The sequence below is a fragment of the Rhineura floridana genome, chromosome 1 (assembly GCF_030035675.1).
Source record: "Rhineura floridana isolate rRhiFlo1 chromosome 1, rRhiFlo1.hap2, whole genome shotgun sequence".
NCBI lineage: Eukaryota > Metazoa > Chordata > Lepidosauria > Squamata > Rhineuridae > Rhineura > Rhineura floridana.
Window position 1 is genome coordinate 45,611,124 of NC_084480.1, and position 25,197 is coordinate 45,636,320.

Consider the following 25,197-nt stretch of genomic DNA (forward strand, 5'->3'; position numbering starts at 1 on the left):
CACTGCAAATGCAGGAAAGTAGCCAGGGAGGGTGGCGGAGGCTGCTTCATACGCCAAGTGCAAACACAGCATTAACACACATATATGGTCATCTCTTACTTGCACAGTTCTTTATGTTCATTCTGCTGCTTCCTCCTTCTCCTCCTTCATCCACATCCTTGCCCTTCAGCTACTTTCTCCCTCCACTCCATTCTTCTACCGCCGTCCATTTTTTAAACAATTCTTTTCTCCACTCCACCCCGTCTCACTCTCCACCTCCTCCTTTGTTGCTCCCTAAACACCCGCAGAGCAACAGCAAAGAATGACACTGCAGAAACCCAATTTGAGGCACATGATTTCATCCATGAATCAGAGGAGCAGAAGACTTTCCCTGCTCCCCCCCCAGTAATGCCCAAAAGTAATTCTGGAAACATTAGAATTACTCCTCAAAAGTAATAAAATTCCTCCTCATTCTGTTACAATAAAAATACAAAGAAATTACCCACTTGTTCCTCAAAAAAGCAATAAATTTCAAGTAATTCATTTTTGTAAGTAATTACTTCCAAGTTCTGCTTACAAGTCAAGCCCTTTCCTGTCCTCAGAGCTGCTGACAGATGGGGATAAAGGGTCCATTTCGGCCAGGGCCAGCAAGGGCCCCAGACTCTTAGCATTTTTTAAAGAAAGTTTCTAAAGGCTATGGATCAAAAGTTATACCGCAAAATGTGAGCCCCCATCCCCACAATCTCTATAAAATGAGTTCGCAAGCTTCTCCAATTTCTGCCCTTTCAGGTTTTTAGGCAATGACTGAAATCAAAGCTGTGATTGATAAGGGATTTGTTGAATAGCAAGAAACCCTTGCAAATACTGAAAAAGCTGCCTTTTCCTGTTTGTCTCTGTATATTGGTTAATGGTGTACGTGTGCACATCATGTGAGGTGTAAGCTTATAGGTTGCAGGAGCAGCATGTGTGCCTGCTTGCCAATTTTTTTCTCTCTGTGCACATCTGACACAAGGTCCAAAACAAAAGATCAAAGAAGCACACACAGCAGGAGCTTGATTGAACCAACTCTCTGCCTAACCTACCTCACAGGGTTGTTGGAAAGACTTCATACACATACACTGGAGATGTAAAAATACGTAACCCCATATAACAGTTTATTGTCAAAACCAGTTGGCCATTGCAGAACATTTTTAAAAATCAGAATCAGTTTCCTACCAAATAACAGCAGTGACACCTAAGTAAACCCTGCTTAATTGCTTAAAAAAAGGATGGGGGAGGGAAGAGATTAACAATCCTATGCCATGTCTACTGAAAAGTCCCACTGATTTACAGCACAGTTCTAACAGTATCTACTCAATAGTAAGTCCTATTGAATTTAATGTGATTTACTCTCAGGTATGTGGGATTAACATTGCAGCTTTACACCTAGAAAAGTGAGTATGGAATTAAAGTCTCACTTTGGGAAGATTTTCAAAACAGGATATGAATTGGGCAAATAAGCTGACCTGTTCAGCAGCCCAGGAAAATTTAAACTTGTATGACTCATATTTAGAAAAGTATGTTTGTGTCTGTGTGTTGGCAAGATTGGGGGGGTTGGTATTTTGCTGAAAATATTGGAACTGTGGGATGCTGCACTTAAAGGAATGGGGTGGGGCTGCCTTTGTGCATGTTTTTCCACCTCAGTGTATGATTTGTGAATGTGACATATTTGCACCTCGCTTTTCTTTCTGGGTCCTCCCTCCCCTTTTATCTTTGCAATAACCCTATGAGGTAGTTTAGGCAGAGAGTTGGTTCTGTCACCAATATTGTGAAGCTGCACATACTTGGAGTATTTTGTTGTTGTTATGAGGGATTCAGAATAATTCTTCATCTATTGGTGGTACCATCACTGAGCGCTGCCTAGTTGGTGCTGATCTGTCACAGGGCTTTTTCAACGGTGACCAGTGGTGTAATGGCAAATTCTGAAGTGCAGGGTCCCTTCATTATAGTCACAAGTTTATGAGCCATGCCCTTCACAGCCATTCTTCCTCACAGCCACACACCCTTCTATGATTATACAACCTTCTAAAATGATAGAATAATCTGGCCAGGCTTAAAAACTGCTTTCTGCTTCTCTGTCACAGTCACCATTTCACTGCCCTTTCTCACTGTCAGAGATATTGCTCGAATTACTGAGCTCAGTATCTACATGTTTATCTTCTGGTGCTACCAAAGTGCTTGATGATGCAGATGGGATACTATCATCAGGATCCACTGTCTCTCCTTCTGCAATTACATAATTCTCCTCCACACGTCTTCTTGATGTAAGAACTGTTTTAATCAGAGTAAAGTCTCCAATAAGCAGCAAATGGCAAGGAAGCCTCTTCTCAGTTGCTAAACACTCCTCTTTCATGCTGATTGGGTCATAGGATGCTGGAGCCATAGGGACCCTGCTGGGAACTGACTCTCAAAAAAGTAAGGGGTCTAAGACCCTCCCCCCTCAAGACCCTGGACATCTACATGCCTGATGGTGACTCCCCAATGAGGTGTGCTTATCTCCATAACTTTTGACTTTCAGCAGGAATTTGAAAATGTTCCTGTTAACCCAGGCATTTGATGGCTGAAGCAGACTGCTCCTAGCAACCTGAAGATCAATGGTGGAAGAATGTTTTAACTGTGTTTTTAGAATGTTTTAACTGTTTTTATAATGTTTTTAACTGTGTTTCAGAATGTGTAGCACGTTTTTAATTGTAACTGTGGTTCAAATGTTTTAATTGTGATTTTAGAATAGTTTAAATGCTCCCCTCCCTTTGCTAAATTGATTGGGGTTTTTATGTTTGCTGCTCCAGGCTCCTTTTGGAAGAAGGATGGGATATAAATTCTGCTGCAGCTGCTGCTACTACTACTACTAATAATAAATAAAAAATGTTGAGATATGTACCTACTCAGTTCTTGTCAACAGAGTGCCAAGAGGTGGGGTGGGTGGGTTGGAAAGTAGAGGGCCAAATCTATATACAGTGTACAGGGTCCAGGAAATCCTGTTGGCACCCCACCTGTCCTACCCACTCTCTTCTCCCTTTCCCGTCAGAGGCTTGTATCCAGTTCTGCTGGTCCCTCTTGCATCGTGACTTATCACCAATCCCAACACAACTTCCCCTGAACCTTTCTTTGCTCAAGTTTGCTCTCTGTCACACACACATACATACACACACTCATTCTCTTCCTCATGCATTTCTAACATAAAATGAGTTAAAATATATAGCAATATAAGAAAAACAACCCAAACTACACATTTTATTTATTTTATTTATTTATTATCCAATTTATATCCCGCCCTTCCTCCCAGCAGAAGCCCAGGGAGGCATAAACTTATACATCCAGTCAATCACTGAGCTCTGCAGGTGGGGGACTCCTGCCAATACCATCTTATGAGAAGGCCCAGGCCATTCCGCACAGCATAGGAAGCAGACCTTTAACGTTGTGGCACCGACACTTTGGAATTCTCTTCCCATAAATATTAGAAAGGCACCATCTCTATTATCTTTTCAGCGTCTATTGAAGACCTTCCTCTTTCAACAAGCCTTTTAAGTAGAGACCTTATCCCAGTCTGCATCTGTGCTGCTTGGAATTGCTTGTTAAGTTGTTTTTAAAAGATTTTTGTTTTAATATATATATTTTTTAAATTAAGATATTTTAAAGTGCTTTTAGTGTTTTTGTTTGCTACCCTGGGCTCCTTCTGGGAGGAAAGGCAGGGTATAAATCTTACTATTACTATTGATGATGGTGATGATGATATAAACAGCCAAAAAATAAGCCAAACACCAAACTATATTTTTCTTTGTAGTTAACACTTCAAGAGTAAAGTTCATGGAAGCTGTCTCTTCTTACCAAATGTCCCTAGGAAAAAGCATGCAATGTTGTTTTGGTCCATATGACGAACCTAAAGTACAGCACATTTAGTTGGAAGGATTGCATGCAACAGTTTGGGGTTTCAGTTACTGACATTTGACAAGAGATCCTCCATTGCAGACCTTTGAACCCAAAAGCCATGATAATCTGAAAATGGTGACTGGCTCCTTGCACAAGGACCTCCTTAAGCAGCTATGTACTGTGGTTAAACTGTGTATAGCTAGGATCTGGAAATCTTCCAATCAGCCTTCCAAGCAATGGTGGCTAGATAAGATATGGGAGGTAATGGTTATGTACAAACCTATCCAACTAAGTACAGTTGGCTATGGACCTCAGTCTAAGAGAAATGCCATAGTTTCATGGTTTCCCTTCATTTAACTTGTTGAATCCTTGCCAGTTAACGAGTATATTCTCCTAGACACAGAACTGTATATTCATCTACTACAATACATATAATATACATAATGTATTCTATTACTCCTACCCCTCCAGCTTGGCATTTTCAGCTAAACTTTTAAATCCTATGTAAACCCTACTAAACGCACTGGGTACTTCTGACTACGTAAATATGCATTGGATTGGGCTGTAAATATTTTACATCTTTACTGTGTGTGTTCCTCATTTTACAGCACTTACTAGTGGTGTTTTCCCTTTGGTATGCTAGATATTTTTTGTGTAGGGATGGATTGATCAGCCTGTTTCCATTTCAATTCATTTTCATATGTGCTCAGTCACATCTCTATTCTATTCCACTTTATCCAGTCACAATTAAATCACAATTAAATAGCACCCACTTTCCCCTAAAGTACATAGTTTGTGCACATTCCTTCCAATGCAATATTTTGTACATATGCTTTACAGTGAATTTCCCCCATAAAAGATGCATTTTATGTGCATTTTTGAGCCAAATCCACTTTACAATATTTAAAAAGTGTGTAATCCAATTGTTCACTGTGGTTTGCATATAACTCTTGGACTGGTAAATTAGGATAGTTCACTTTAAAATGCAGACTGAACAAACGCCTCGCTAGTTGTGAGTTAACAAAATATTTAAGTAGCTGCTAGTTTACTTTCATTTATTTTAACCCTGTGTGCATATTCATTATTATTTACTTTGAAAAGTTTTTCAATATAATCCATGTTAAAAAAAAAACACCAGCACCAGATTAACTGGGTGAAGCTGTCCCACTGGGTGTCCATCTTCAACCCTCACAACTTCAGATTTGCTGGAGAAATTACATTTGTCCTTCTCTATCTGTCTCTTTCCCCTCCAATCTTCCAATCCTGGCTGCAGTCAACACAATCTGTTATTGTATTGTTATTGAAAAATGTTGCTGTTGCTTTTTTAACAATGTTAATATTTTGTTATTTAAATTTTTGTACACTGTATTGTTCTTTTCTGATGTGTATTTTGTATTTGTGTTTATATTTTTGTGAGCTGCCTTGAGGGCCTTCTTGGCCAAAAGGTGGCATAGAAATAAACCGTAACATAACGTAACGTAACGTAACGTAACGTAACGTAACGTAACGTAACGTAACGTAACATAACATAACATAATAATCTTGGAAGGCATCTTTTAATCCATTATTCTCGGTTTGTGATTAAGTACAGCAACTTGACTCCAACCATGCTCCTGTACAAATGGTAGAAAGTGATGCAACTTTGGCAGTGTACACATCATACATTTAAAGCACATTTATTTCCACTACCACCACCACCACCACCACCAAAGAATCCTGGGAACTGTAGTTTGTTAATGGTGCTGGGAATTGTAGCCCTGTAGAACTGATGAGCATGTTTTCTCTTTGCAAAGATATTCAAGCTGTGTTGCTAATTATTCATTAAATTATAATTGAATTTTATTGGAGTTTCTGTTGCACTTCTCCCCCTGCATTTGTGTAACCTCCTTTCTTGAATTTGCTCTTAAATCCATGTAAGATCATAAGAATAATACATAACTCAGTGCTCTGGATAAAAGTTTTCATAGTAGATGGTTGTGTAGGGATGGATTGATCAGTCTGTTTCCATTTCTCTGAATGTTCATTACCTTATTCTCAGTTTTACTGTTTCCCAAATATCCATTTTCTCAAGCTGTATACTTACTAACAGTTATTGCCATAATTAAGCCATTGGTCAGAGTTACCTCTCCTTGGAATTCATATGAAGCTGGGTACCATTTATTTCCCATAGTTTTTTTTAATCAATGTGTTATGAATTCCTTCTGAACAATGCACTAATCCTTAAATGTCTCTAGCTAGTTAGCGTGTTTGTTGTTATATGCCTTCAAGTCAATTATGACTTATGGTGACCCTATGAATCAGCGACCTCCAATAGCATCTGTCGTGAACCATCCTGTTCAGACCTGTAAGTTCAGGTCTGTGGCTTCCTTTATGGAATCATTCCATCTCTTGTTTGGCCTTCCTCTTTTTCTACTCCCTTCTGTATACCCAACATTATTGTCTTTTCTAGTGAATCATGTCTTCTCATTATGTGTCCAAAGTATGATAAACTCAGTTTCATCATTTTAACTTCTAGTGATAGTTCTGGTTTAATTTATTCTAACACCCAATTATTTGTCTTTTTCGCAGTTCGTGGTATGCACAAAGCTCTCCTCCAACACCACATTTCAAATGCGTTGATTTTTCTCGTATCTGCTTTTTTTACTGTACAACTTTCACATCCATACGTAGAGATTGGGAATACCATGGTCTGAATGATCCTGACGTTAGTGTTCAGTGATATATCTTTGCATTTGAGGACCTTTTCTAGTTCTCTCATAATCATAGCTGCCCTCCCCAGTCCTAGCCTTCTTCTGATTTCTTGACTATTGTCTTCATTTTGGTTAACAACTGTCCCAAGATATTGATAATCCTTGACAAGTTCAATGTCCTCATTGTCAACTTTAAAGTTACATCAATCTTCTGTTGTTATTACTTTAGTCTTCTTGATGTTCACTTGTAGTCCTGCTTTTGTGTTTTCCTCTTTAACTTTCATCAGCATTCGTTTTAAATCATTACTGGTTTCTGCTAGTAGTACAGTATCATCTGCGTATCTTAAATTATTGATATTTCTTCCTCCAGTTTTCACATCTCCTTCATTTTGGTCCAATCCCACTTTCCATATGATATGTTCATAGATTAAACAAGTAGGGTGATAAAATACACCACTGTCTCACACCCTTTCAGATGGGGAACCAATCGATTTCTCCATATTCTGTCCTTACAGTAGCCTCTTGTCCAGAGTATAAGATGTGCATCAGGACAATCAGATGCTGTGGCACCCCCACTTCTTTTAAACCATTCCATAATTTTTCATGATCTACACAATCAAAGGCTTTGCTGTAATCTATGAAATTCCTTGGTCCGTTCCATTATCTAATTTAAGTGTGCAATATGATCTCTGGTGCCCCTTCCCTTTCTAAATCCAGCTTGGACATCTGGCATTTCTCCCTCCATAAATGTTAAGAGCCTTAGTTGTAGAATCTTGAGCATTACTTTACTTGCATGGGATATTAAGGCAATAGTTCGATAATTACTGCATTCCCTGGGATCCCCTTTCTTTGGAATTGGGATATATATTGAGTGCTTCCTGTCTGTGGGCCATTGATTAGTTTTCCATATCTGTTGACAATTTTTTGTCAAAATTTGGACAGATTCAGTCTCAGTAGCTTGTAGCAACTCTATTGGTATGCCATCTATTCCTGGTGATTTGTTTCTTCCAAGTGTTTTAAGATCAGCTTTTACATCACATTCTAAAATTTCTGGTTCTTCATCATACAGTTCCTCCATGAATGAATCTGTCATCTTTGCATCTCTTTTATAGAGTTCTTCAGTGTATTGCTTCCATCTTCTTTTTATTTCATCTCTGTCAGTCAGTGTGTTTCCCTGTTGATTATTCAACATCCCTACGCTTGGTTTAAATTTCCCTTTCATTTCTCTAATCTTTTGGAATAGGTCTCTTGTTCTACCTTTTTGTTGTCCTCTTCTGATTCTATACAATAACCATTGTCAGGGCTGGTTCCAAAGGGCGGCCAGGTGAGGAACTGGCTGAGGGCCCCTGGGGCTACAGGGGCCCCTGAGGTGCCCTTCTGCTCCCCTTCCATGATTTGCTGCAGGATTGCTGCCGCAGATCACATGGTGAGAGCTTCGGAGCTCCTCCATTCCCTCGCTTAACCTACCTTGTTCTGCGGTTGCGCACGCAGCGCTGCCCTTAACAAAGATGGTGGCCGAGGTTTCCCTAAGGGGCTGAAGCCTCTGCCGCCATCTTGACTGATCGCATGCATGTGTGCTGCATGTGCTCATCCCTGCCATGAGCCAAGATGGCAGCAGAGGCTTCAGCCCCTTAGGGAAACCTTGGCCGCCATCTTTGTTAAGGCCAGCACTGTGTGTGCAACCGCGGAACAGCTGAGAAAGGTAGGTTAAGCAAGGGAATGCAGGGTGTGCGATCCACAGCAGCGATCCTGCCATGAATCATGGAAGGGGAGTGCCGGGGCCTGGGGCAGGCTTGTGCCCAAGGGACCTGGCATGTCTGGGGCAGCCCTGACCATTGTAATAGTTCTCTTTGTCCCTACATACTAGTCATTGTATTGTTGCATTTAGGGTTCTAACTGTGTTTCTATCTCCTTTTGCTTTGGCTTTCCTTCTCTCTTTAACCATTTTAAGAGTTTCTTCAGTCATCCACAGAGGTCTTTCTCTCTTTTTAACTACAGGTATTGTCGTTTTGCATTCTTCCCTGATAATGTCTCTGACTTCACTCTATAGTTCTTCTGGTTCTCTCTCAACTAAGTTTAAAGCCTCAAATGTGTTCCTTATTTGATCTTTAAATTCTTCTGGGATGTTATTTAAATTGCATTTTGGCGTTATGTTAGCATGTACTTCCCCCTAAACAAGTGGTAACCACTTGAAGCTATCTACTAGAACTACAGGTATCTCACACAGATCAATAGCGTCACTTCAACTGTTTTGACATGAGGCATAATTTGTGTTACAGCTGTTTACTGCAAGCCATGGATCAATCGGTCATATATAATTCAGTATTGCTGAGATCTTTATTGCTTTGATGCTTGAGGATGTTGTAAAGACAAAAGGAGGTAGTGCCTACGTGTGAGAAAAAAATAATCTTGAATTATTCATTTTGGATAAAAGTTTAGATACAGATAGTAATCATTACTTCTATTTTACAGGTATATGACTACTATATATTATAATAATCATGTGCTAGCTGGCCCGTTCTGGTGAAAGACTCCAAAACTACTAAACTGATTCACAGTCACAAATTGTGTGACTGTTCAAAAGCCCATGGGGTACTGCCAGTGACAAAGGGTGCACTGTTAATTAAACTTAACATTACACTGTTAGTGCAACTTTGGGAAATCAGAGGTCTGCAGTGTCTACTTAGGTCAGAATGAAGATCCTTCTTCAGCCAAAGGGCAATATTCCTTCTGGCCAACCAAGGGCCACATGCCAATGGTGGGTGGGGCTAGGGACAGGCCAGCACCAGTGGGCAGCCAGGTCAGATATGGGCCCGAGGTCCCCTGTGGCTCAGAAGGGTCCTGCCTAAATTTAGGCTGGAGCTGGCAGGGTGGAGCTCCGCAATCCACACCAGCATTGGGTTGTGGGGCATTATTTGCAGCCAGAAGTAAGGGGTTTGATGCCCCCAAGGATAACCCCTTATCCCAGGTCATAAATCACACCCCACGACCCAACACTGGAGCAGGAGTTCTGTTCTCCCAGACAACACCCTCCCATGCAGCCAGCATGGGCTTATATGGACCCAGCCGCCCCTCCTCCCACATTGCCGCATCATCTCAGGCATGGGCACGCAGCGCACTGATGTGACAATGTGGGAGACAGGGCAGCTGGGTCTATTTAAGCCCGCACTGGCTGCAGGGGGTGTTGGTGCCTAAGGGCCCGCTCATGCCTGGCACTAGCACTGGCCAGGGATAAAAGTGGGCAAAGCAACAGATGTTAATTTTATCTTTGTACAGTTGGCTAGTTTCTACACCCACTCACCACCTCCTCTCTGTGCTTCGTCCAGACAAGCAAGTGGTATTTTTAAAGTTCAAGGGCACATTCCAGCCAGACAAAAACTCTCAAGAGAGCAAAACAGGGGCAGGGACAAGTATAGATTTGTGGGAGTTCCAAGGGCCAGATAAAGACACCTGGAGAACCACATGTGGCCTCGGACACCACCCCTGATGTATATATTAACTTCTTGGGCAAAGCTAACTAGACCTTTGGTGACACCAGAACAATATGTAGAAGCCAGAGCCTCCGTATCAGTCTGGAACTACGTATTGGCAGTCAATGCATGTATGCAAATGCCTGTCTGCAAAGCAGGTTTTAGCGAGGCCAATTTGCCACAGATGAGCAGGAGGTGTGCAGGAGTGTGCAGAGCAGCAGTGATCAACCCTTTCCCTGCCTGCAGTATCTCCACTCTAGCTAGCCATATCTCCAAATCCATGTTTGTGATGGAGTGAGTCACGGAATGGATTCAGATATTAGAAAGAAGTGCTACCAGCCAAATGTGCATCCACTTCCATATATGGCAGGCAGCAATTTTCAATTTTCCATTCAAACTAAAAGGGATGAACATGATGTGTACTTCACACACTTTGCAATGTCCAAAAGCTGTTGACTTTAATTTCACACATACAAACACATGCAGATAGATGTCACTGAATGTAATGCAGTGCTAAGATTTCTCCTTGTGTAACGGAACATTCTCCCACTCTTCTCCCCCATCCACCCCCTAAATTTGTTCTGGGGGTTCCCTTAACCCTCTGGAGCAGATGTGGGGGCCCGCAGGAAGAGGAGAGGGGGAAAGTCCCATTGTGCAAGCGGAAGTTGTTCCGTTTGCTCAATTATTTAGTTGAATTCTGCCCTTTATATCTACTGTAGATACATACTCATTACATATCAAAAGCCCTGTCCATGCAAGTCAGTGCAGTCTGGATGAACATTGCAATGTGGATGTGCTTCTTCATTCTAATCAGCTGTGCATGCAGAGGCCTCCTTCAGTTGGAGACTATTATGATAAACTGTTTAGTGGGAGCATGTTCCATTTGTATCAGTGGGACCTATACTTTATACTTGCCTTGGGGTAAATGTCAGTGTAACAAGACTTTGGAATACTGCTTGGAAGAAATAAAAGATTGACATAGTCCAAAATTGCAAATTGACCAGAATGGCTCATGTATGCTAAATGAAGAACAGAAATGAAAAGCTTCCATTGTCCCACGGAGTAGCTTGGGGTTTGGTGAATAGTCCCAAATTACATCATTGCCCATCTATGTAGATTAAAATCTGTTGTTTGAAGGCCAGAGGTTGCACACTAGCAGTTGTTACAGCTCTCATTTTCACAGTGTATAAACAGCTCAAACCAGCTGTGTGGAAGAATCAAGCCTTTCACATTCTAAATGGTGGCAAAGTCAGATTCATTCTTAGAGCATTTCAGCTAAGCCACGAGCTATTCCATTAATTTTCCTCCTGTGTGGATTGAACAGACTCGTGGCAAGCCTATTTGAATTACCTACTACAAATACAACACTTTATGCTCCAACACTGCTCCAACCATAAGAGGTATGGCTACCACAGGAGTGATAATGTAACATACTCTTCCCAACAGAGGCTACCTTGTGGCTCAGTGCATTACTGCTGTGACCTTTGCACTGTGATGTGTCCAAGGAATTTACATGTATCTGAGGCTCTTTCAGAGTCCAACATCTCACCTTCCAGCAGACATCCCCAACCCAGCTAACAAAATCACACAAATTATTTAACCATTATTATTATTAATTTTATTAATATTAATAATTCCTGCCCTTCATCCCTTCACCCAAAAGTCCCAGGTCAAGTTACAATAGTTTTAAAATACATAATTAAAAACAAAAACAACCTAAAATCATAATATAACAAAAAATAAGGTGGGTCCTGAAAATATACTTTTCAAGTGTCAAAGGCCAGGGTAAAGAGATACATCTTCAGCATTCACCAAAAACTATACAGTGAAGTTGCTAGACACACCTCTATGGGGAAGGAGTTCCACTCTCTGGCCACTACCACCAGAGCTTCTGAGGATGGTGGAACTACCAAAACAGCCTCCTCTGGTGATCAGTAGGGATGGAATCAGTCTTTCAGATATTTGGAACCTAAGTAATTTAGGGCTTTAAACCCCAAACTGAGGACATTGAATTGGGCCCAGAAATGAACTGGTAACCAGTGCAGCTGTTTTAAAACAGCTGATTAAGATGGACTATTTGTTTTATTTCTTCATTAAATTTCTTCATTGCTTTTCATTGTTCATTGCTTTTTGCACACTCAAAGCAACTTATAGTTAATGAAAAATTAAAAATAAAATTAAAAGATTAAAAATATGTAAAAAGTTAAAAGCAAAACAGTACATGTCAATGGAGCAACCCTTCTTAGGAAGGCTACACAGCAGAGGCCCTCCAAAAGCCTTCCAAATAGAGAGGTGGAGCTGGGTGTCACTCCAAATCTCCTGATCACAGCTCCCAGTGGCTTCATATAGATGTTAAATGGAATGGGGACAAGGTGGAACCCTACAGAACACCACAAGACAGTTCCCATGGTGCTGAACAATAGCTTTCCATAACTATTTTTTCAAAGTGGCTCTGGAGGTATGAGCAGAACCACTGAAGCACAGTGCTCCCAATCCTCACCTCCCTGAGATGTTCCAGAAGGATAGAATGGTCAGCAGTATCTAAAGAGACTGAGAGATCAAGGAGAATGAGCAAGAGTCAGGTTTCTTCACTGCCAAGTCTGCCACATGGTAGGCATCATGGTGCAACCTTACCCATGTTTGGTCAGGTTTGGACTGAGACTTATGCCACTTGCATTCCAGCAGATTGTGATCACAGTTTTGGCCAAGTTTGTCTATATATGTAGTGAACATATTGATTTTAAAAAGAAGTGTATTAATAACCAAAGTCTTTAACTGAATTTTCAGCTGTGTTTAGTTTTGGGCACTGATAAAAACTTTAAAAGAAATTACAGCGCTTAAGAAGGTTGCACAGTATATTAGTGCAAACTTGAAACTTTCTATTTATACAACAAACAGGTGCAACATAAGACAATAGCAGGACACTGTAACTGGAGTTTTTCTCCTTGAACTTGATTAAGTCAAATTCCTGCAGATAAATTCCCAAAGGACCTCTAATATCCATTTATAACTCCTTTAACTCATGCTCTGATTTTACAATAAATCTTTAGAGCTCTTCAAAATAACTTCAGAGATTTTGTCTTTTTCTTTAACAAGTGTAAAACTGACCAGTCTACAATTTTTGTGCTTTTAAAAAAAACACAGGTGAAGTGGTTAACTTTTAATAGTTCTGTAGTATATCCTTCTTGAGAAAGTATGTCTCCATTAGCATTGCCTGATATGCTACCTATTGATTGCTACCCTGTAATTTAAAAAGTTCTTGGCAAATTTTACATTATATACCTTTTTCTTTCTCCTGGTTTCCAAACGGCGTTCTTTCCTCAAATTGCAGAATGCACGTTTATTTGTTTTTCTTTTCTTTTTTACGAGTTTAGTTCTCAAATGGCTCTGGAAAGTTTTAAAGTTGTGTTCTTGAATCGAAAGTCTCCGGGTGTGACTGTCAGCAGCAAAACCACACCACATGTATATTCACCAACTGCAGTTTAGATAGTGGTGAAATGTGGAACAGATCGTCCTCAAACCTTAACAGAAAGGCAAAATCATGTGAGAACAGGTAGTATTCTGGATACCCCAGGACCAAACCATAATGGCAACAACTAGCACTTTGAATTGGGCTTGGAAACATATGAGGAGTCAATGCGGATTAAATAGCAACAGAAATCACATGCTTCAAATAATGGGCCCCTCTCAACAGTCTGGCAGTAGCATTCTGAAGCCGCTGTAGTTTCCAAGCAATTTTCAAAAGCAGATCCACATTGAGCGGATTGCAATAGTTCAATATAGACATAACCAAATTATGTTGCTACTACATGTCCTTGTCTACAAGTGTTGGGGAAATGCACATATACAGGATGAACACATGAGCCAGGTCTTTAGCTCAGCGTCATAGTGCACCACCAGGTAAATTACACCTATATTATACTTATACCAAGAAGAATTAGTAATCAGGCCAAAGCCTGATGTATGGGTTGTTACATAAATGATTCAGGAAGTATTTAAACTGGAGTGACAATTCTTTGTTTAAATAGAGCAAAAGGGCAGTAGTAGAAGCAGGAGGAGCCTAATGCCAAATACGGAGAAAGTGACAGATGCCAGGTGCATGTGTGTAGAGCTGGATTAGTTTAAGGGGAAAGTTAGGATGTAAATACATGTTGTTGCAAAGCAGCACAGGAACCTACACAAGAGCTGGGGAAGGGCCACAGGTTAGTGGTAGAGCATCTGCTCTGAATGCAGAGGATTCCAGGTTCAATCCTGGGCATTTCCAGGTAGGGCTGAGAGAGAGTCCTCTCTTAAATCCTAGAAAGCTGCTGCCAGCCAGTTTAGACAAAACTGAGTTAGATGGACCAGCAAGAGAAAGGATGGAGCATAAATATTAATTATTCCAAGGTAGAAAATGTGAGAAACTTTTTTTTGTAGCAAGCTGCAGTAAATCAGGAGGCTGCCCTTACGCTAAGACACTAGGGGTTACTTGAGCAGTTCCTTATGAATTCTTGGGACTCAGATTCCCTGGTTCTTAGATAATAAATTGCCTCTGATAATCTAGAAACATCCAGGGAAAAGGCAATGATGATGGAAGGCCAATGGAAGCTCTTAAACACTGTATAGCACAGAATAAACACTGCAATTAAGGGAGCTACATGTGCTTATGCACCTCTCCTGGAGCTCTAACAAATCCAAGTATACATGTCAAAGATGGAAAGGAGGTAGGAAAGACTGGGAAAGAGGAGAGAGGAAGCTGAGCCAAGCTAAGATTGGAACAATCTAGGCTAGGAGAGATCCTATGAAGAAGACTGAAAGTGGACATCCCTTACAGCCTTGGCAATGTGAACCAAGAACAAAACAGGGAAGAACTATCTAGAGGAAATCTAAGTGTGCATACCAGTTGGATTCAAGTTTCCTAACAAAAGTGATGAGTGCAAAGATATGCTCTGTGCGAAAAAGGATTCCATGTGCACATGTCTGATAGAGAGTTCAATGTGATGTTAATGAGTATAAATGTAACTACCAGTGGTGGCAGTGCATCTGGCATGGAACATCCTCTGTCAGGGCTGTAAGTCAGTCAAATTAGGATGTGCTTTGGATGGCTTAATTAGGTCAGAGGTCAGGCAGAGCAGACTTGCACTTTTCAGAGGCTTTGCACCACTATTCATAACTGGTTAGAGTTCCTCCTTGTGGATTAATTTAAGTAGAGGCCAGCAAGCACATGCTGCAACTCTCTTGCCTTCCATGTTTACACTTTTGCTTCACATACTTTCCCTGGCAAGCTGTATATTCCAGGGTCAAGGTGCTAGGTGCATATTTAAAATAACAGCAAGGCTGAGCAACTTAATAACAAGACATGTAAACCAATTATGAGCTAAACTTCACCAGCTTCGGTCCCAGGAGCCACATAACCCCAGCATTTCATAGAGGATAGACTATGCTATTGGAAGGAACTATCCTCCCTTATTTTTGAAATACTTTCTATTTTATATGAAATTTGAGAGTCAGTATTTTTTACATACATGAAATTAATTTGATCCTGTACTGCAGAAAAAACATATATTCATTAAGTTGCAATGTATGCTCATGCGTTGCTTTAAACTTTCAGCAGACTTATTTAGAATCTGAATCATATTGAAATAAGATACATGGTCCATTATTACACATGGGAAAAGGTTAGTCTTATGGATATCTTCAAGTGGAAATCAATTACTTAAGAAACAATATTCTATTGCATACAACATGATTTCAGAATCTTCCTATAAAACTCAAGCGTCCTGATTCAGAGTTCAGCAGTATTCAGCATGTTTAATCCCATTGAAATCAAGGTGGCCATGGCTGATGGAAGTTGGTAGTCAAACAACTTCTGGAGGCCAATTGGCTCTCTGTCCCTGACCTACTGTACCCCATACACTGGGATGACTTAAAAATGCAAGAGGAAATCTACAACTGACTTGCTAGAGGTCAGCAAAGCCAAATGAGTATTGCAGTAGTTCTTTCCCACACCAGCAGCAGCATTTATCCTATGCCAAATAATACTAGCATGGGAAGGAGTCATGTCAGTCATCCAGCACATGTGGTTCCTCCTAATGCCAGAGCTGCATGATATTCAGCTATAAGGAATTGCCTCCCATGCTACTCAAGTAATATACAAATTGGCTCTCAGTCTCTGTAAAAATAATAATGTTATGTCCACCGCATGACATTCAGATAATGGAAACACTTGAGTATGATATGCTGACCGACCAACCAACCCCACCACCACCACCAGATGTTGACAAACTCATTTGTAAACTGATGCTTCTATCATTGAATATGGAAAATATCTATGCATCAGAGAGAACGCATAATTGTCTAAACAATGTCATGACCTACTTGGGACAAGTAATGTGGAGTGAAAGTACAGCATTATCTCATGTGCACAGTCCAAAATTCAACCCCAATATATTCTCCAGCTATTAGCTTATTTTTCATGAATGAGTCATTTCCTAGGAATATGTCCAAATTGTTTTCTATCTTATTGGCCATGTTACTAAATGTGTAAAAGGAAATGTCTAGTACTATTTCTAGGAATTATTTACTTCAGAATTATTCCACTTAATTCACCCATCAATGTTAATATTGTTAAAGATGTGAACATTTGTACATCTTTACAATTTTAAAGTATTGTAGGGACTGTCATACTCAGTTTACACTGTAGAAAACTTAAAACACAACTCAGTTATGAACATTTTACAAGAAATGTAAATAAAGTGAAACACCGTTTTAGCTGTACCTCTGATGTTATTTTTCTTGATTAAATGGATGACATCATATCACAACAGAGAGACACGTAAAGCCTTCAATTAACTATAGTTTCCTGTTTACTCCAGACAGTGAAACTATAGTTTACAGCTTTACGACAAAACAGGTATGAAGCTATGGTTTAAAGATGATTTAATATCCTGGCTTGCTCTGAAGTTGTTAACCAGGGCTGAAGAGAGGGGGGCAGGGACGGCAAAATCCCCAGGGCCCAGACCTCCGGAGGGCCTGAGACCCTAGGGGCCTGGACCATGAAAAAACAAGCAAACATTTTGGTATCTCAACAGTCCAGAGAGAGGCTATAATATCTGTTGCTAAATCTCAGTATATCTTTAGCAAGTCTTCTTGGATAACTTTTATAGAGCGGAGTGTGACGTTGCTCCTGCTTCTCAATTTCTTAGTGGCTTTTGATATAATTGGCCATGGGATCCTCCTGGAGCGACTCCATCAAATGGGAATTGGGGGCACCATGTTATGGTGGTTCCAGTTCCACCTACAGGACTGAGTCCAGAGAGTAACATTGGGTGATTGTCTTTCGACCCCCTAGCAGTTGTGCTATGGGGTGCCATAGGATATCATCTTATCCCCAATGCTATTTAATATCTATATGAAGCTACTGAGAGTGGTTATTAGGAGTTTGGCAAGGTGTTATCAGTATCCTGATGACACCCAGTTCTTTCTCCATAATATCTGGATCAGGAGAGGCTGTGAGGGCCCTGAACCTGTGCCTGGATGCAGTGGTGGGATGGATGAAGGAAAATAAGCTGAACTTGAATCCTGGAAAGATGGAGGCACAGTGGTTCCCATCTCCAAGAAACTGTCAATTGACTGCTCTAGATGGAGTTGCACTCCCCCTGAATGAGTAGGTGTGCAGGTTGGGGGTGCTTCTGAATCCTGCTCTGTCACTGGAGGCCCAGGTAATCTCAGTGGTTAGAAGTGCCTTTTATCAGCTGTGTGTGTTAAGACAACTATGACCATTCCTGGACTGGGAGAGCCTGACCACAGTAGTTCAGGCACTGGTGACTTCAAGACTAGATTATTGCAATGCACTCTATGTGGGGCTTCCCTTGAACTTGACATGGAAACTGCAGTTAGTGCAGAATGCTGCAGCCAGACTACTGACAGGAGTGAGCCTGTCAGCATACAACATATCTGCTCAGAGATCTGCCAATTTGTTAAGAGGGCTACGTTCAAGCTGTTACTATTGGTATATAAAGCTTGGGACCAGATTACATGAAGAACCGCCTTAACCTATATGTGCCCACTTCAGTGCTTCAATCTGTAGAAATGGCAGTAAAGTACAGGTGCTGCATAATACTAATTCCACACTTGTTTTGTTAGTGCGGCAGCATCTACTCTTGGGAACTCCCTGCCTGCTGACATCAGGCAGCCGCCTTAGCTGTATTCTTTTCGGTGCCTGCTTAATTATTGTTGTTGTTATTTATTCATTATTTGATTTATATCCCACCCTTCCTCCTAGCAGGAGCCTTGTTGTTGTTTAGGCAATTTAGGCAAGCCTATCCAGGCACATAGATGGTGATGTGGTTTAATATTTAAATTTGTTGCTATTTTAATTGTTTTTAAAAATGTTTTAATTACTTGTTTTTAACTGTTTTAATTATAATTTATTTTTTAAAATAAAGCACTTAGAGGCTTTCCAGAATCAAACAGTATATAAATGTTGTTAAATAAATAAAATAATAATCACCAACATTTATTAATATGATTCAGACATGGCAAAGCACAGCTTATACCTTGAGACCAGAACTATTAGTAGTAGGCCCCAGTTCACAGTTCACAAAACTGTATTAACACTACTAATTAAGTAATTTAGGAATGCAGTAGTACTAAAAATGTTAAGTTTATTTATTTTCACTTGGGTTTATGAACAGTGTTATTTCTAGTAAACATGTTGAATATCTCATTCTGATAAATTTATTTCATTTGTTTTCAATCTTTCTTGCCCTAAATTAATCCTAAATCACTTAAAAACTTGTTTAAAGAAAGTAGCAACATTTGGTTTGTAGGAATATTTAGGGAGGGCCCCCCAATCATGCATCTTGCCCCAGGCCCAATGCCAGCTCTCAACAGCCTTGTCGCTAACCATCATTAAGCCAATATATGATCAGATTTACTATGCAGCTGCAGCAAGTAATAGGCAGCTAAACTACAATCTCAGCTACTGTGTTGCATCAGCTCATGAAGCAAGAATACACTGAAAGGATTATATGTTGACAATGGCAATGCTTCATTTATGGTAATATCAGATCCCTGCCCAAAACTGAATTAAATTTTCCAGGACTGAAGGGTTGGCTCATCACCATGCTGCATCAGCTCTCAGTTTTATGTACTACTTTATAGTCCTCCCTCAATAATATATACTGTTGAAGTAAAAACAAATAATAAGCAATTGAATGCCGTCCTGGCCGGGCTCCTTTGGAAGGAAGGGCAGGATAAAAATTAATTAATTAAATAAATAAATAGAAAGCAATAAGCACTGTGATTGGGAAACATTATGGTGAATTTTAAAAACGCAGCAGAAAATTGAAAGAGAGCCTGAAAGCAACAAGAGCAGGAAGATAAAGAATCATAGTATAGAGTTGGAAGGGGCCTATAAGGCCATCGAGTCCAACCCCCTGCCCAGTGCAGGGATCCAAGTTAAAGCAGAACTGACAGTATAAAAGGATGTACTCATGGAAGGTACATGAAGCAATATTAAACCCAAAGTAAAAAATAAAAATAAAAATGACAGATTTCCATTTAAAATAGCATATGCTGGGAATTTGTCTTTCCTTCACTCATGCAGTTCATTCGCCCATTTTCTCTTCTGTTTCAATTTTCTTCTGGTTTTTTTTTAAATCAGCACAGTGATTACAGTAACAATGTACAACTTAGTGTTCTTAAATGAATGTCCCTTAATAAAACAGAGTTGTTGTTACATCACCTTGGATGTCTGCCACATCATCTTGGAACACTCTCAGTGTGGAAACAAAAAATCTTTTAAACAGATCTATAGTTAAATAACTGTTCATCTGTGAAAACTTCTTATACCTCACCTCCCTCCTTATTTAGTGATGTCAACATTAAGTATTTTATTTATTATCATATCCCACCTTCTTCCAAAGCATTTGCTCAACCATCTGAGAGCGGTTAAGCTGAAGTATGTACCCAGGCCAACCTCATATCCAAGTAAGACTTTGAAGCTGGATTTCCTACTTCCAAACCCAACACTTTGCCTTCTGTGCCACACTGGGGCTCCCATGAAGAAACAGATTTCTGCATGCAGATCTGTTGCACCAGCAGCCTGCTCTACCCATGGAATCCACCCACCAATGGGGAAGACACCTAAAGGACTGTGTTTATCACTGCATGAGACAGCCAGCACTTATGTCTGTGGGAGATGCAACATTTTATTTCCCTTGTATTAGACCCCTAGTGCAGACTTAAATGGGGTACATTCTGTTAGATTCTAATGAAGGTTCTGCTAGTGGGAAGGTCCCATGATGAGTGAAGTTCCGCTGTTGGGATGCTCTTGCCAGAGGAAAGGGTGGCACTTTTTTTTTAACCGATCCCTCCCACAAAGCCCCTTTGTACCTCCAAAATCTGACAGTTCAGGTGGCTGCTGGGGTAATAGGAGATTGGTGGAAAATGCCGCTCCACCCCATATTCAAGCAGGAACTTCTGCTGGATCCCAGTTCCCTCCATGAATGGAAGGAACCCTTCTGTTTGCATAGGGCTAGTTTGAATCCAAGCCATAGCATAGAAACACATTCCCTTGAACTAAAATTATTTATTTAGTGACAATGACCAAAGCTTTTTCAGTGCCAAAGCAAGGCTTGAAGCCAGATTGATGTGGGTCTAGATAATCCATTTTCTCCAAGTGCCCCAAAGCTCTTTGAGTTGCATTAAACTTCTGTGCTATGGACCTTTTTAATGTCAGTTAATGTCAGTCACTGATGCATAGAGAGATGGGGTGAGTGAGCAGGCATCAGCTGTTATTCTTTCTACTTGCTCCTTTACTCACTCACAATTTTCCGCTAGGTCAGAGGGAGAAAGCAGGCAGCAATAGCTTGAGGAACGGCAGCAGGACCAAGAAGCCCTTCAACTATTCAGCTAGGCAGTAATGAAGCTGGGAGACATGTGATTCGTGCCTCCTCATGGCAAAGGGTCGCATGTGGCCTGCAGTTTGCCCATATGTCTCTTCTGCCCCTTGGTTTACTTGGGAGCAAAGGACGATGACACAGGCTGGGAAAAGACAGGAATGCAAGTATTGGAAGACTCAGTGTGAATTCAACTGAACACAAAAGTCAGAGCTCGTTATCAAGGCTATTCTCTGGTGGTGCCAGTGGCAAAGAGGCAATACCTATTTGCCACCATTGCATCCTCAGAGGGCTATCCAGTGGAGCTTTTCTGGATGGTTTGGAGCTGTTTCAACTTGGCCTGTAACTTTGTTTTTTTTAATTATTATTATGCTGCATATGCAAAAAACAACAACAACTCTTCACTTGGCACTATATTGCCAGCATCACATCATTTAATACATAACTATTTATTATTTCATTTCTGGATTGCGTCGAATTAGATAGCTATTTCAAAATAAATCTCATTATTATATATATGTTAAAGCAGTGGTTCCCAAACTTTTTCCCCACGGACCACTTGAAAATTGCTGATGGTCTTGGTTTCTTCTTTAACTTAATTATTTTAATTATTTTTCTGCCTATTGTAGCAATTATAATGTGCAGTGCTAGATGCTGTATCATTTTAATTGTATTTTTATTGCTTCTTGATCAGATTGTTTTATTGTATTACAATTTGTATTCCATAGAATTCAAATTGTAATACAATAAATACAATCTAATAAAGAAGCAATAAAAATATAATTAAAAATGAATATGAATATTTAATGCAGACATGCAGCAGACCACCGGAATGAAGCTTGCAGACCACTGCTGGTCCATATACCACAGTTTGGAAACTCCTACACTGAAGTAACAGACCATTTAGGCTACATCCCTATACCCATTTATCTGGGAGTAAGGCCTATTGAACTCAATATGACTTACTTGTGAGTAAACATGTACAAGATTGCATTGTAAAGCAGACTTTAATAGTTCATTTAATCCAGCCACCCATCCAGAGATGGAGGAAGAAAGGTAAGGATGATGCATAGAAATGTATATTTAAGACCTGTTTGTATTATAAAAATATGCAGGGGGTTGGACTTGATGGCCTTATAGGCCCCTTCCAACTCTACTATTCTATGATTCTATGATTCAACCATTTCCGCACTTTCTAACAAGAGGCAGGTAATAACATTATTTTGTAAAACATTTATTTACTTGGGTACTATCAGATTAATACCAACATCAAAGGCAAAAGAGGTAATTGTTATGCAAGTTAATTAACAGATGTCACATCCATGCTGCTGAAACATGTAGCTATAGACACAACACAATCTGTGTCATTTATCATATTGTTCAGTTTGTATCTTACTGAAGACAGATGTAACATGCTCCTTGCAGGAATCACTAAGGCTGCAATCCAATACATGTCTACTCAAAAGGAAGCTCCATTGGGTTCAATGGGACTTACTCCCAAGTAAGTGTGCATTGGATTGCAGCCTTAGTTATTATCATTCTTATACAGAAGAACACTGTAACAGCACATAATAGTCAAAGTCAAATGCTCTTGTTTGGATAATGGCATGAAGTCAGCAGATAACTGACAATTTATTTCTGTGGGGTATTTACAAACTCCTTGCTGTTTGATCATTTTGTATAATATCGCTAGAGCAGGAAGGAATTTAATTTCCTGCCCACAGATCTTTTCTGCAAAATACATGTGGATTTTTCAATTTAACATAGGATTTCTTCATATATGTTCCTCTGTGGGTATTCCACTATATTCAACTGTTGCGGGGTGGAAGTGGGGGAGACATTATGTCAGAATTGGCCCTGGGACAGCCCAGGATAATTAGGTTCTATTTGAAACTTTATAAATATCTGTAGATGAGTGGTAAAATTAAATCTGATAATATTGGGAAGCATTGGGCAAATGCTGCAGTATATCCCATTGCAGCATCCATATCTACAGCAGAAAAAGTGAAGCTAGTCACAGTAAAATACTCAGCCCGATATATTATCTGATTGTTTATACTAATCTCAGTTCCATGGGTTTTTTTACTGGCCATGTTGCAATGAATAGCACAGCATATAATTATTTTGAAGCAGTGTGATAACATTAATGGTCAGCGCAATTCTGTGGCTACAAGTAGAAACATGCAAGCACTCAGGGGTGGGATATTCACCTGTGGAAGTTTCATTGTGTGGGTGTTGGCTTTTCTCTTTCAGTGAAGTGGCACTTCTGCCACTTTCAAAGGCTGCTCAGCCAGCAGATATTTGGGGTATGATTGGGATAGGACTGCACTCATACTTGTTTTAGAATAATGGATAAAAGTATTTGATACACATCTCTAATGTTCTTTCCCAGCAAATATTTTCAGCTGGTTTAAATTAATAGTGCTGTTCATAGACAAATCCTCTTCCAGTTAAACAAAAGCAAAAATAAGGGGCTCAAAACATTGCAAAATTATGGGGAGGGGAGAGAGAATTATTTGTCCTACACTTTCAAAGGTGATATTTGCACAGATATTTTATTGATAAATATGAAAAGTTAGTATGTCCCAACTTTCAGTAAACAATTTCCAATGCAAAAACAGCATTAAGCAATTAAAAAATGTAAGATTTATTTATTTATTTATTTAAAATTAATTATTCACTCATCAGCCACAAACCAGAAATAAAACCGTTTAAAAAAGCCTTAAAATATTATTCACAGAGAAGTCAGGAGAACTGCTTGTACAATTAAGAAGCAAGAGTTAATTTGCTACCTTATTTGTAGGCAGGGGAGGTGAACCAATAATGCTTGCAACATGCTGCAAAACTGCAGAGTTTGTGATGTCCAGCACAGGAACCAATCAATGCTGTTCGTAGCGGACTTTTGCTACAAACTAGCTGGAATAACAGTTTATCCCAGCATCTGCCCTGGAGATTACAAATCAATCATATGATGAGAACAAGGTGAATGACAGGGCAGTAACTCCCCTTTCTATGTTTGCATCCCTATTTGATTAATGGATGACATGGCATCACCATGAGAGTGACCTCAGGTTACAATAGTGATTGGAAAGAACTTAGAGAAGGACAATCTCTAAGGTATGCATGTCATGTGTGGTATTTTATGTCAAAACCAACATTTGGTTTGTCAACAAAAAGCTATAGCAAGCTAGTTCATGCACTGAAGCACTGGTTTAACCTGGTTCTGCTTACTCATATCCTTTTAAATTCAGACAGCTATGTTCCACACTACTGCATCCAAACTCTGACTGGTCTTCAAGGACGGCCCATTATGTCCTTTATTCTGGTAATGGTTGATTGTTTTTAATGTCTTAATGTTCAGGAGTGAGGCAGCATTTTTGTTTCTGCTTATGAGAACTCTTGTCTTCCCACTACAACAGAGCAGGTAGAAATAGTGGCAGCAACATTATATTATTATTATTATTATTAATTATTATTTCTTTCATTTCAAGAAGAAACACTAGGATGCTTATATAGCTGTTGTACCACGCACACCAGCAGTGTGGGGAAAGGGGAATATGCCTTCTATTCCTCTCTATAGGGGGTGGGATGGAGGAAGGTACAGCTATAACATTTTGATCACCTTCCCATAGGGTAGCCATAAGGCAGGATCTACTTGAAGGCAGTCCATTTCCATTTTCCCCCTATTGCAACTGGAAAAAGACTCAAGCGCAAACACCATACCAGATTTTCCCCAAAGTCTAGAACTTTTATGGGACAAATGGGATGACTTCTACTCCTAGAAAAGAGAGGGCCCAGAAGATGATAAAGTGATGCCCAACACACACGTGGGATTAATTAAAAAATCATGGAACTATTTAAAAAACATGGAATTATTCAAGATATGTATATTCTGCCCTTCTGTTGCATTTGCAGCATTCTGGGGGCCCATCCATACCTAACCGCAAAATCCGTGTTTTCCATATTTGGTTATTGGCCTCGAGATCCATACATGTCCAGTTTGTGGTTGGATTATTGTGAAAACCCGATTATCAAGCATCCATACATGTAAGCTTTTTTTTTTCTGCTTTAGCATTGGCCACTCCCCTAGGTCCACCCCTCTTCAGTGATTGGTGCTTAACGATCATTTGCTTTTCATCCGCTTTTTTGGAAGAGCACAGAAATGTATATCTTTTTTTAAAATTCCCACACATGTGCAAGTTTGTGTATGTGCTATTGGTGGGAAGAAGACAAGGGACTTGGCATATGATGGAGGAATGCCCATGG